The 14,147-nt window shown below is 37.8% G+C and overlaps 2 protein-coding genes across 4 annotated transcripts in view; both read left to right on the top strand.

Annotated features, from left to right (window-relative positions):
- Positions 1–14,147, top strand: part of relt (RELT TNF receptor) — a 470,714-nt gene that overhangs the window by 254,353 nt on the left and 202,214 nt on the right. The gene's annotated exons all lie outside the window — the stretch shown is intronic.
- fam168a (family with sequence similarity 168 member A) overlaps positions 2,978–14,147 on the top strand; it is a 57,536-nt gene continuing 46,366 nt past the window's right edge. Inside the window, exon 1 of one of the 3 annotated variants that reach the window (XM_079620372.1) lies at positions 2,978–3,324. The gene's annotated coding sequence lies outside the window, so the exon portion shown is untranslated. The remainder of the gene's footprint in view (positions 3,325–14,147) is intronic. The other 2 variants (XM_079620371.1, XM_079620370.1) reach the window with 2 other exon arrangements.

Raw genomic sequence — 14,147 nt, 5'->3', positions numbered from 1 at the left:
AATGGCACGAGAAATAACATTTGTGGTATAGATACGCACTTTCATGAGATTGTGTCGTCAATTCACCTAAAAAAATTCTCGGACGTGGGACTTTCTGCATGTCGCGAGCAGCCTGCATTACCCACAGAGCAATGGGCTCAGTGAGAAGGCAGTGCAGATTAGCAAATCACTAATGGACAAAGCAAAACAGACAAGACCCATATTTCAGTCTGTTGGAGTACAGGAACACCTCAGAGGATGCGATGGTTTCAGATCACCTGCCCAACTGATGAGCAGAAGTCTATGCCCCATTTTACCAACTACCAGCCAACAGCTACAGCCTGAAACTTTCAGTGTTCATGCCAGGTGTGAACAAAAGCAACAGTATCAAAGAAAGTACTACAACATGTCAGCTAAACCCTTTACAACACGAAGGGCTGGGGACCATGTCCGAATTCAGGAGTCGGGTAACTGGAAGCCTGCTGTTGTTATTAAACCTGCTGACACCTTCAGGTCTTACCATGCGTGTACTGCAGAGGGCAGGAATCGTCGTCTCCTTTTGCAAGATAAAGCACAGCCTATCACTGCCGGGCCTGGGATATCTTTGAGAACTCAACACACGGTGCCCACGGATCAACCTAAGCAGACAGACACTAACACTAACTCTGCTGCTCCATGTTGTGTTACCAGAACAGGACGTGAAGTGAAACCAAGAGTCATCCTTGATAATTGTAAAGGGTGTAGGCAGATCGCTGCCCTTAAAAAAGGGGGGAGGGGGGGAAGGCTGATTTGTTACTATCATTGATATGATTATGCTGTTCGTTTGTTTTTTCTCTTGTATGCTGGTTGTTGTAAGATTGACATAATACGGTATGTCAAGCTTTCAAAGAAAGAGGATGTAATATTCAAGTTTGAATATAGGCTCTAGGGGGCAGTGGGTGAACACAAGTTAATGTGAGGCAGTATATGCCAAAGGATACCGAAATAAAATGAGCCAGACATGTTAAAGCTGATCTCTAAAGCTGATGACTCTAGTCGTCTTTTTCCAAATCATACAGTCTGAGACGCGGTTTTCGGGGGGGCGCGCATGGGATGTTTGCGTTCATGAAACTTCCTGCCCTGCAAATGTCGTTATACATAAATCACAAAACAGTTCATGTTTAATTTAGCCAAATGGCACGTGTGCTGATTGGACGATCATCAATCAAGAGCAGGAATCCATGACTGGTTTACCTTTTTTGCCATTGATATCCGACCGATCAACAAACTTTCCACTGATGTCTATGAAAAGGGGAAGCGCTCAACAAGCTTGCACGTCTATGCCACGGGCTCAATCCACTGCACATTTTTCACTTGCGCATCACAGCTATATAGGCGTTATTATTTCGTTTAATATTCCACAAATTAGATATATTTACTTCATAGACAGGCTTTTTTTAATCCCATACTCTCTGTTGTTGTTTGTCTGGGCACAAACACTGTGCACACGCGGCATGGTATCAGAGCATTTTATATATATTATTTTTTATTTTATTTATTTTTTACATTTCTATAGTAGTAGCATGGAAATACCATGGTATGGCAAAAATCATTTTGAAGTGGTGGAGGAAGTGGTGTAGGAAGTGGTGTAGGAAGTGGTGTAGGAAGTGGTGAAACAGTTATTTGTAGCCTCAATCTGCTTTGAAAATATTGTAAGAGACTCTAATCCAAATGTCCTGTATTTGTAAAATCCCTCTTACTGTTATAATTCATAAAACTGTCTGTCAGTCTGTTCATTGTCAGAGGAGGGCGCTGTTGAGTTTCTAATCTCATAACTCGAGCTCTGCTATTTGCTCTGACGTTCGTCTCTATAGCCTACTGTCAAAATGAAATTACATTAAATAAATAATAAACAAATTATCATGAAATAACATGTATTATGGCGATATCATGTTTAAACCATGATGGAAATAGCATTGTGCTCTTTGCAGTAGCCTACTGTGTAATATGTTATATAATTAGGCGTGCCATAGGGCCAAGGCCAACGTAGACCATGTCACATAATTGGCTACTATTCAGTATTTGAGTTCCTTTTTGTAAGGGAATTTATGTAATATACATTCGACATACGTTTCAAATAATCTCTCAAGAACACAAAAGAAAAAGCGATACAGATGAAACGTGATTTTAGCTATATCATGTTCGAAACACAAGGTGGCATTGTTGTTCTTTCCAAGCTAACCGAGCCGAATTCTCTTTATCCGGTTCACTGGGAAATTGGCCATTCAAAATGATTCTAAGATTTATTCATTGCCCCACTTGTTGAAATATTAGACTAGTTTACATATTTCCTGTTTCAATTGCACGAGTAGCCTGTTAAACCACTTTCTTCCCTATCTCTAGTACCTCGTGTAGAGGTCGATTACAGACACTAGAGGGCGCGCGAACGAAAAAATGCTATTATATATTATATGAAATATTGTTTGTATTATTATTTTATAATTATCTTTATATATTTGTATAAATGTATATCATTGTATATTATGTATGATTTAAAGGAAAAAACAACAACTGTAATATCAATTGTAAAAGTATAGAATTGGTATTTATGCATTATTCGTTTTATAGGCTGCCTGAGAAAAATACATTACAAATACATTTTCGTCACATAGGCTGCCTGAGAAAAATACATTACAAATACATTTTCGTCACTATCAACTCAACTTATTTTTTTTTATTATTATTATTTTTTTAGAAACTATATATTTCTATATATGATCAATAAAATATACGGAAAAACAGTAATAAATAAAACAATAAAACCCCGACATGTCCTGCTTAAAATACACCAACACTAAAAAAAAAAAAAGTGCGTACATTGGGTGGGGGGGGGGGGGGGGGGGGATGCGCATTTTTCTGACTTTCGCTTAAGGCTGTTTTCACATAGACTACACATACATGGATGTTTATGCATATAGATTGTTTAGAGTGGTTTATTTCCATGCACACGAATGCATTCGTGTTTGGCCATATTGGATGATTTTTGCTCGTGCATATGGCGAATGATGGTGCACTGAGTGACTGCGTTCAGTCGTGCGTCAGACACGGAGGTCCTCCCCTTGTGTTTCCATGTAGCTGCCCCCCTCTCTCTCTCGCTCTCTTTCTATCCCCCTCCCTTCCTCTCTTCTCTTCTGGCATCCCCCATCCCCCATCGCTTTATGTGCTTCCATACAGCCTGAAAAATCAACCGGAGGAGGAAACCTTCACACTCGCGGAGAATAGACTGACCCTCAGCAACCCAGAAGATCGCTCTAAACCGGGATCACAGACTGGATCAGGGAGACCTATTTAAACCCTCGCATACCGGTAAGTAACATTTGATGTAGTTTGATTTCCAAAGTAGTGTAGTGATTTTCAAAGTCCAGAAAACACCATCCAACCACCATTAGAGCTTCACCACCATCAAACAGCAGCAATGCTTTTCTCCTGCCAATGTGTGTTAGTGATGGTGAGGCTCTTTCTAATATTGTCTGATGGCGATTGAAGAGAAAACAAATGCACCTATTCGAGTTTAGAATATCGGTTAACGCCGTTTTCCGGACGGATCCATGAATGAGATGGATTTTTTTTTTCATGCTGACTTTGTTCATTCCCTTGTCATGCATTTGGACATTCCATAGAGCTGAGACACAGAGACACTCAAAATGGTGTCTGGAGGAGTTTGGGGCCTTTAAACACACACGAGATCAAATCATAAACGCTGTTATGAGGAAACACGAAGCGCGATCAAAAAAAAATCCGACGCATCCATGTGCAACAATGTAACAGCGATTATGACGCAATAAAGATCTTTTGTTGTTCAGCCTTACATTGTAACGCGCACTCGAGCGCCTGTGCTACTTTCTCTCCTTTTTTGTTGCATTGATTCACGATGCTTTCTGTTTTATGCCATTATCATTTTTTTTTTTAATTTGGCGTATTTTTAGCATTGCATTCCTGGTTGATTGATACAAAGGAAAACCGCACATTGGTCCGTATCGAATACAAGTCAGTGTGTTTTTTGACATAATTCACGACCATTTCTGTGCATGTTTATGAAATTAATTTCATATTTACAGCCATTCATAGCCAGTGTGTGGGTACTTTGTGTTTTAGTAAGGGAAGGCAAAACAATATTAACTCCATCAGTTGATATAACAATAGGTGACATTTTACATTGCAGTCCATGTTACATATTGATAATTAATAAACATTAAAATGTTTATTATTGTGCCAAAATCAAGAAATAAAACAGAATTGGAGCCTTAAATGTAAAAATAATCACTATTTGCTGTTCTTATTATTATTGATTACAATAATAATAATGGGATTGTTCTAGCTCCAAAATGAACACAGATGGTGTAACTCGAGGTTACCCAACAGAAATGTGAAGTGTTCAGAATCCAAAGGCCAGAAAGCTGATGTTTATTAAAATTCTGTGACGATGCTCTGAATCGGTGATGCTTGGATCATTGCAGACGGCTTCCTCGTCATGTGCTCTCCAATCCACCATTCCTGCAATAAAAGTGTCAATTGCTTTTCTGATAGATGGTCTTAACGTTACAGTGGCTGAACAGACACAGAAAACGCTTCGTTTGTTTTCATTGATAGTTTTATTATCAGCTCGAAATTCAATTTGTGTAGAAAAGCTTGCCATCGACTGAGAGTTATAAAAGGTTTATGTATTGTGCTGCAAGTATGCTGAAGCATGTGGGCTTTGGTCATTATTAAAGGATTTCTTGAAGTCGTTTGTAGGAGTGACAGGTGCTGGAATGCAAACAAAGGCAATTTAATAAAAAAATGACTTGAATTAATAAGTTCAGTTACTAATATATAATATTAAATAATATATATATATATAATAAAATAAAAAATTAGTATATGTTTATGTCTAGGAAATGCACAGTTGACAAAAAGAACTGAGCTTGAGTTCAGATGCAGATAAAATTAACTTTTATTAACAATAGTAACATGCAAAAACCCTAATTTATAATAATAAAAAAAAAAATTAAATAAAAAAAAAAAATATATATATATATATATATATATATATATATATATATATATATATTACTCTTATTTAATGTAGACTACCGTTGTTCTTCTATAGACTCAACTGACCAACAGTCAGTTATAAAAATATATATTTGTATATATATAAATATATGTGCTCCTCTGCCGCCATCTACTGGTTATAGTAGTCATTTCATGTCTTTTTTATTTTTAAATAAAAGTGTTTGTTTGCCACCAAGTGTTAGTTTTCCTGCAAATGTTGACAATTTTTGAAGGTTGAACAAATGATGTGTTTGGTCATCACATTAAAAAATAACATTTAAATTACCGTAGATAATATTTAGAGCTTTGAAGTGCTGGAAAAAGTGTAAAGCACTTGAAAGTCTGAGAAGTGCTTGAATTTGACACTCAAAAGGTTGTACGAACCCTGAAATGAATAATGTAAAAACATTATTTCTGCCACAATATCATGGTTACAGTAATATCGTCACTACATTAAATCCGTGGCTGCTGTTGTTGATTTGTGGACTGAAAAGCTTTCTATAACTTGTTCGTTCAAGCACAACGCCTCCTGGTTTCCATGTCGCTGTTTGATCTGATATCTATGGTTTATAATAGAGAATTTTGCGTTGAATTTGAATACTTCTCAGTTATCACTTGATCTCGCAGTGATGCTATTGATTCTACTGCGAATTCAAGTGCTTTCTCACTGGATCTCCCGGCGCTGTGTAGTAACAGTCGCGTGATCGAGATCAGCCCGCAAGTAAAGCCTGAGCAGTGTTCGAAATCGCCCCCTAACCCTCATTCACTGTTCCCTACATTACTCCACTAATAGTCCACTTAAGGAAGTGAATGAAAACGAGAGAGTGAATTTTTAAACTGAATGTGCCGGAAGGGCTTCTGCTTTTGCGTCGTTTGTGCTTGCTGTTTAATAATAATTTTTACACTTGGCAAACTGCCAGTTCCAGTATAGGATGAAAATATTTATGGAAACCAGCATGTATAAACCTAAATTTAACAATTTAATAATCAATTGGAAAGAAATTGATATGATATTACTCTGTAATCACATTGGACCAGCGGTTTGGAAAATGAATGGATGATGGCTGCAGGCGTCATCTTCTGGCGAGACGCGGGAATTAATCGTTGTGACCCTCAGTGCATTATGAGTATTCTTTAGCCATTGAGTGTGCGTTGGTTGCAGTAAAATGTTTATGAAAATATTTAAGAGATAGTTGTTTAATTTAGTTTTATACATTATGTTCTCTCGTCCATATATTTGGTTCTAATGTCACAACTTCTCACAAGTAATCATTTCAAAGTTTACCGAGTTTTACACAATTCTTTGGTTCTTTTGTAGCATGGGTTTGGTGAAGTGTAATAAAGATAAACATCATCACGTGTGTACCTTACTTCTCACTGCTGCTTCCTGATGGTTTAAGAGGACATTTACTCTGAGTCGCCCCCTGTTGTTTAAAAAATTAGAGCAACGGTGAGCACGTCAAATATAAACGCCTCGTCCGTTTGCGGTCCACTTTCGTTTAGTTTGATGTTTCTCATATGTAACAGAAATGGCCGCTCTTATCAGCTCTTACCGGCAAGAAACATTGTTGCAAAATGTGACCATTAGGTCCAAATACCAAAAACCAACACAATGCAGCGTGTGTACAGTGTTTGTGTGCAGACAAAGAAACACTGACAACAGAGAGCTTAATGGATATATCAGAAAAGGATGTCTATGAACTAATGAAGTAATTTAATCTAATTAATATAATATTGAACAAATATTCATGCCTATAAGTTGCTGTGCGCGAACTGATAAGCGAAATACGGATTGGTTTGAGCGCACAATGGCACAGATGTGTGAGCTTGTCGACCACATCGCTTTTTCAGACATCACTGGAAAGATTGTAGCTCGGTCGGATATGTCAATAGCAAAGATATTCAAATGGAACAAATTACTAACTTAAACTGACGGTAAAGAGAGAGCACCTTTGTTGCACGCTCATGATTGATCGCTCACTCCGCACATGCGTCGTTTTATGTGTTAAATCGAAATCATGTATATAAGTGAAAACATTAAATGTTATGTGATTTATGTATAAGAAGTAGTTCCCTACATTATTACAGGAAACCGTCATGTGATTACTGTGCCGGTGCAGTGAAGCACATTTTGAATATTCGCTTTGCTATTAAATGAAAGGGAAATATGATAGCAATAGAATGAACAGTAAAAGTAACAGAATACATTTTAACAGTCATAATTAAGCATGAAAATAACTGAAGAAAAATTATTTTGGTTTCTCTACCCAATATTGTTTTTTAAAATACAAATGTTGATACAGGTATCGGAAATCGTATCGGCGACTATCAAAAATGAAAGTATTTGGTTCATCAGTCGATCCCTACTTTTTAACGTTTTTTACCATTTATTATGAAAAATGGTCACTTAGCAACCAAGCAAGATTGCTTACTTTAAAAAAACAACTCAATTTTAACTTTAAAAAAAAAGTAAATAACAACCTAGCAACGTGCTAAAACAGACTCAGAACACCTTAGCAACTGGCAACTACCGATAACGCCTTGTGCGCTACACATTTTCTTCAGAATAGTTAACGTAAAATTTCCAGTTGAGGTTTAATGGTTTGGATTTAGTAATCCTGATTATTTTAAATAAAGAATCATGGCTGTAAAAGGAAAGTATATGCATTGAAAAGTAGAGATGCTTCTGTGTATAGAGTGCTGCACATTTTGGTGTCATAGTGTTAGTGTCTTCTGTAATGATGGCCTGGAGAACTGTAGTGTAGATGGCACTCAAGGTGTCTGACTAAGGGCTGTACGATTTGTATCGAAATTGCAATGTGCACCTCCATGATAGTCACGTTGCAGAATATGCGATGTCAAGTATAGGGATCGGAGTTGATCCGTACAGACCATGCCCCGCGGTTCGAAACGCACATGGTTCTCTGGTTAATTGTTTAATAAAGTTTAACCAGAGTGAACGCTTATCATTTGCATGTGTTTTAAATCTTGTCAATTTAAACATTCAAGCGATTTTAAACCATTAAAGCGCAAGATGATGCGAAAGAGAAGTCAATTCGGACCGCACGCGCTGTTTACTGTGCGCACACATTCTTTTCCGTGTGTATTTGTGCTTGAATGGACACATACAAGCACAATTATGTTAAGAGGTTAGTTCAACCAAAAATGAAAATTGTCATTAATTACTCGCCCTCATGTCGTTCCAAACCCGTAAGACCTTCGTTCATCTTCAGAAAACAATTTAAGATATTTGATGAAATCGGAGAGCTCTCTGACCCCTCCGTTGACAGCAATATAATAACCACTTTCAAAGCCTAGAATGGTAGTAAAGACATAGTTAAAATAGTCCATGTGACTACAGTGGTTATGAAGCATCGAGAATATTTTTTTGTGTGCAAAAAAACAAACAAAAATAACAAGTTCAACAATTTCTTCTCGCCTGTGTCAGTCTCCTACACTGTTTACGCTCTACGTCAGAACGCCGGATCACCATTGGTCAGCTTCCAAAAATGAACAAAGGTCTTACGGGTTTTGAATGACATGAGGGTGAGTCATTCATTTTTGGGTGAACTGGCCCTTTAAAATGCCCATCTCTGCGAGTATCCTTGTAAACACAGTCGTGTATGGCTTACATGAATATAAACGATTGAGAAAGAAAACAGATGCGTATCATTATATTGGATCTGTATGAGGTCTTAAAATGACAGCAGCCTAAAATATTCTGCTATCTGTGTCATTAATGTTAATCAAACAACAAAATACAAAGAGAAAATCACTTTTTAAAGCTTTAACAATTTAATTTATAGAGTGAAGACCATACGTTTTTAGATTTGATTATTCAATTTCTGTACCTAAAACGGTTAAGACTTAACTGTAAAACATAAAGCAGTTTATTTCATGTGTATCTTTTTTCTATTGTATTTATCTATGCTTGTAATTTGTTTATCATATTCTATGCATATTCACTCCCCTAAAAAACACACCAATTGTTCTATTCAATTATTATTCAGTTATTCAGAATTCTTTCCAAATAGAGCTATTCAATTTGTTCTCATATCACAGTATAAATCGCAGAAAAACAAAATATCGCAAAGTTTTTTTTTTTTTTTTTTTTTTTATATCGTGCACCCCTAATACGATTTCGACAAAAATCACTGTTACATTTTCCTTGAATCAACTTCCACTCGGTGCTCAGTAATTGGGCTGCTGATATTCCCCACGAGTGTTGACAAGTCTGCAGTTTGTCACACACATGTTACAGTGCAAGTCTGTGTTAATTGTCACAGTACTTGTCTGCGCACTTCTTGCGTTAATGCGTCTTTTGTGAGACTCCTTTTTCATCGGAGGTGGTTTTATTTTTGAGTGGGAAAATGGATGGATGTTTTTTGATGAACCGTCTGTGTGTGAGCCAAATCCACAGCGAAATGAGAGGATTATGATCGACGGCTGTGTGTTAGCTTATACATTCACTGCAATAGCGCTTATAGGCCTCAGATTAACCACACACACGCACACCCTGAGGGGATGTTGGTTTCCCCTGATAAACAAGAGCAGAAAATGTTCAGAGATTCTGCCTTGTGGCTACAGGGAAATCCCATTAGATATGCGATTCCGTTTCAAGGTATCAGCGTCTCCTCATGAGATCATCTAACAGTAACATGCAAAATGAAACATCAAATATAATATTGTAATGTATAATAATGATGTATAATAGAAAATGAGTATCTTGTGATTTGGAAAAAAAACTTCAATGGTCATAATGAATACGGTTAGTGAATACGGAATTGATTGCAAATTACATTGTAGTTGGTAATGTAACCTATTACATTACACACATTTCAGGTAATATAATCTGACTACTTTTTATCCTGTAAAATCTTGTACAATATTGAGGTCATTGTACTATAAAACTCAAAACTTCCTCATTACTCAAAAAACAGCTTTTAACATTAATGTTAACCAAAACATTATTATGAGACCTTATTATAAAGTGTTAGCGTATGTTTTTCAGGTTTTCGCAAATGCCATTAACCTCAACCTCGTGAACAACACGACTCGGAGATTAGAATCAGAGCAAAAGGTGTTTAAGAGGATAATAACCAGCTAGTGAAAGCAGGACTTTACTAGAGTTGATGAGATTATCCTTACAAAGTCCATATAATTCTACTTTCTTTGTCGCTAATTTTCATGCTCTTTGGTTAAAGACTTAGAAGAGGTGGCTGAATGTATCTTTGACTTTTAAAGCTTTCAAAGCCTAATTAATGTTCCTTTTTAGGATTTAGTGAGAAATAAGACCAAAATTTGATCACAAAGTAGCATTAACCGGTATTATGCTGATGTTAGTGAGTGTGTGCTTGGCACGATGCTGACGCTAATTGTTAGCACTGCGGAGAACTTACGCATGCCGTGTGAGGAGTGGTGAACAAACGTCTACTAAACATCATCCGAGTGGCGTGTAGGCTGAGACGGTTCTGGATGGGCGTATTTTTGGACTTTCTGTGGGCAGACACTGAAATCACTGCCTTGCTGGATTTCTCTGTGGGAAAAATGAAACTCCTACTGGTTTTGTCACACCAAACATATTAAAATGAAAAAAGATTTCCTTTTCAAGGGAGTAAACAAAGGAGTCTCTCGCTGTGTGAGCGTCTCTGGTTCTTTTGAAAAGCTGCTGTAATTGAGCTAGCTACTATAAACTACAGATCATAAACCCATACGTACACATATGCTCACATCCACCCAAATACTCATTCAAGTCTATTTCAAGACATACCACAGCTGTGACATGTGTAACACGTGGTTTAGGAGCGTTTAAAGTAAGTATAATAAAGGTTATGTAGTAGTTATTTACAGCACCGCAGGTTGAGTAAGGAACCAGGGATAGTTTGCCCCAAAATGTAAATTTTTGTCATCTTTTACACCCTCGTGTTGTTCCAAATGAGTATGAGTTTCTCTCTTCTATTGAACACAAAAAATATATATTTGAAAGAATGTTAGTAACCTGAAAAAGTTGACGGCCGTGCAGAGAGTTTTTCAAGGGCAGGGGATCAAATGTAAAGAAAGAGACCTCTACCACTAAAGGTGCATCTCAATCAGTTCCCTGTAGCTAGGTCGTGAATCAGTATATTAAGCCTTTCGCACGTGTGATCAGTCTTGGCTGGTCCCTGGAGCGTACTGTCACACTGGTGTGATTAGAATGGTCAGTGCATCACGTGATCAACTGCTAAATTCAAACGTGCTTTCGCGCGTTGGCTGAGCCAGAGACGGACACGCTCAGCGCTGTCATATATCACGACTATTCAGTGTTTTCAACCACATAATGTTAATTTTAGATTTCAGACATTAAAAATCACTAAGTTTGTAAAATACACACTGATGTCTATGGAAGCGGCAATAATAATCCTTTCCATTATAATAAGACGACATGTTTCTGAATCAATCTGCCCAAGTAGCAGTGCTTCGCCTTTTGAGAATATCGTTCCCAGTATGTATACGGTTAAAAGATGGCTGTGTCTCATGTGTCCTTGTTATTTGTACATGCTGTGACTATACAAATCACAACATGTAAATAGGAAAATGTTGGTGTTATTTTGTCACTTATTGGGAGCAGTATGCTAGCTGGAGCCATTTACCTCCAGTCTTTGTGCTAAGCTAGGCTAGCGGTGATTGCGTCAGACAGTTACGGCACGCACGGAGATGAAAAGAGTATGTGTGGACTTATTTAACTCTGGGGGATACGGTGAATAAGCTCCTGTCCCAAAAAGTCAGCGTGTTCCTTTAATGTCAACAAACATTAAGCTTGCAGTGTAAGAATGCGAGTCTGTCAGTCAAGTCCGAAACAAGAAGCAGCGTGCTATGTCAACGACTCTAAGGTAGTCTGATGGCAGATAAAAACAGTCAAACCAACATGCAGACTGTCGCTGTTTATAGATTAGATTGTATTCAGGGGAGTGATAATATGTCTCCCCTCCCCCCTCCATCACTCATATCTGCTCACTATCGCCCTCTCAGCAGTACTGTAGACCCTCAGGCAGTGCGCGCACATACACACACAGTCTCGCCTTCAGGTCTGACCAGATGGCAGACAGTTTTCATGTCCAACAGCTGCCCGTCAGATCATCTAAATGCGTGATTGTTTCTGATATCCATTGATAAGATGAAGGAAATTACAGCTGTGTTTATTCTCTGTGTGTGTGTGTGTGTGTGTGTGTGTGTGTGTGTGTGTGTGTGTGTGTGTGTGTGTGTGTGTGTGTGTGTGTGTGTGTGTGTGTGTGTGTGTGTGTGTGTGTGTGTGTGTGTGTGTGTGTGTGTGTGTGTGTGTGTGTGTGTGTGTGTGGTCCTGGTAAACCCTACGTTGTGGGGACCAAATTCTTCCACAAAGATAGCACGTTTTTGACCTTGTGGGGACATTATTTTTAGTCACCATGAGGAAAACCACTTATAAATCATACAGAATAACGTTTTTGAAAATGTAAAAATGCATAAAGTTTTCTGTAATGGGTAGGTTTAGGAGTAGGGGATAGAATTTACTGTTTGTACAGTATAGAGTCATTATGTCTATGGACAGTCCCTATAAAATATGGAAACCGTGTGTGTGTGGTGGGTGGGGGTTGGTATGGTCTCCGCCAGCTGCTGGTTTCTGTCCATTGTCATAATTTGCACAGAAATCCTGCTGAACCATCACATTTAGGTAAATGTGGACTTTGAGTAGAGACTGATTCGGTTCGTGTGTGTTTGGATGCTGTACAGGCTGCCAAACGTAATTTAATGTCACACGTACTGAGCATGTTCAGCACGAACTCCCTCGCACATAACCATCTGAAGAATGCAGCGGCATGACGAAAGACTATGACAGACAAAGGACAGAGAACGTGAATGAATGCATATGTTTGCAATGGAATATTAGCAACCTATGCTGTATATTCTGGGATCTGCTTGTTTTATTTAAAAAATAATAATAATGGCGTGAAACAATAAGCATTAAACAATGGCTAATGTTTCATGTTGTTGTATGACTGTCTAATTCAGTGAGTGCCGTTCAATTATTTTGCATTTTGAATCCATTATTTTGTGATCTGAACTAATTGTGGTTGTCTGGAATGGAATACTACTACATTTTGCCTATTATTTTGTTGAAAAATAGTACGTAAATCAGTACTAACTATTCGATGATAGTCAACAGTGGTATGTTACTAATGAACTTCCTGAATCCTGTTGTGTAAAAATGTATTAGCAGTCCAATTTGGATTTGAGAACATCTCTATATGGTATATGAGTAGTTTGGTTCAAAGCCAATGAGTTGATGTTAAAAATCGTAGTTGATATATTGCTTCCTGTTTGTGTCACACCTGAAATTTATGGTATAGTACATTGCATTGTGGGATGCATACAGCAGATGTAGTGGGTCATTTAGGTAAACTGCCATTCAAAAGTCTGGATTAAGCAAGAAATTAATACTTTTATTTAGTAAAGATGCCCCTGATCAATCCGAACACTCTTAAATATTACTGTTTGTATTTTTGATCTAATAAAAGCAACCTTGGTGAGTATAAGAGGATTATTTCAAAAACATTTAAAAAAAAATCTTACCACCCCCACACTTGTACATCTGCATAATTTCCATACATAAAGGAAATTCACATAACATGTGCAATATGCACAATTCATACTACAAAAATAGTATGCTGTGAGTAGTAGTTCCATTTAAACCCTTTGATAAGAAAACCATTCTCTCCTTTTTTTTCATGGAGGAAGAAAATGTCAAGGTGAAGAAAGGAAAGAGGCTGGAAAATGCACCTCTTGTGGTGCCGTCGTTTGTGGCGCTGTGTGTGTATGTCGGGGGGTAAATGGATGGAGAAAGCGGCAACAGAAGAACCCGGGGTTTGAATACTGACAGGGGCATCTCAGCACACCATGTTGGTTTTGAGGCAATTGTTTGCTGGATAATGTCCTATACAAAATGGAGGTTGTGCCTCGGTGAAAGGCAGGATTTGAGGCAGAATAGACCTTTTTAGAATCAGAGAGGACAAGCTCTTGCAGGGCAGTTAAAACAATGGTGTTTTTTGGGAGAGGGGCACTCCCCTCCATGCCCTGTTCTC

Source organism: Phoxinus phoxinus (genome assembly GCF_949152265.1).
Source record: "Phoxinus phoxinus genome assembly, chromosome: 8".
Lineage (NCBI taxonomy): Eukaryota > Metazoa > Chordata > Actinopteri > Cypriniformes > Leuciscidae > Phoxinus > Phoxinus phoxinus.
The sequence above is the reverse complement of the archived record's forward strand: the minus strand, read 5'-3'. Positions and strand labels throughout refer to the sequence as shown.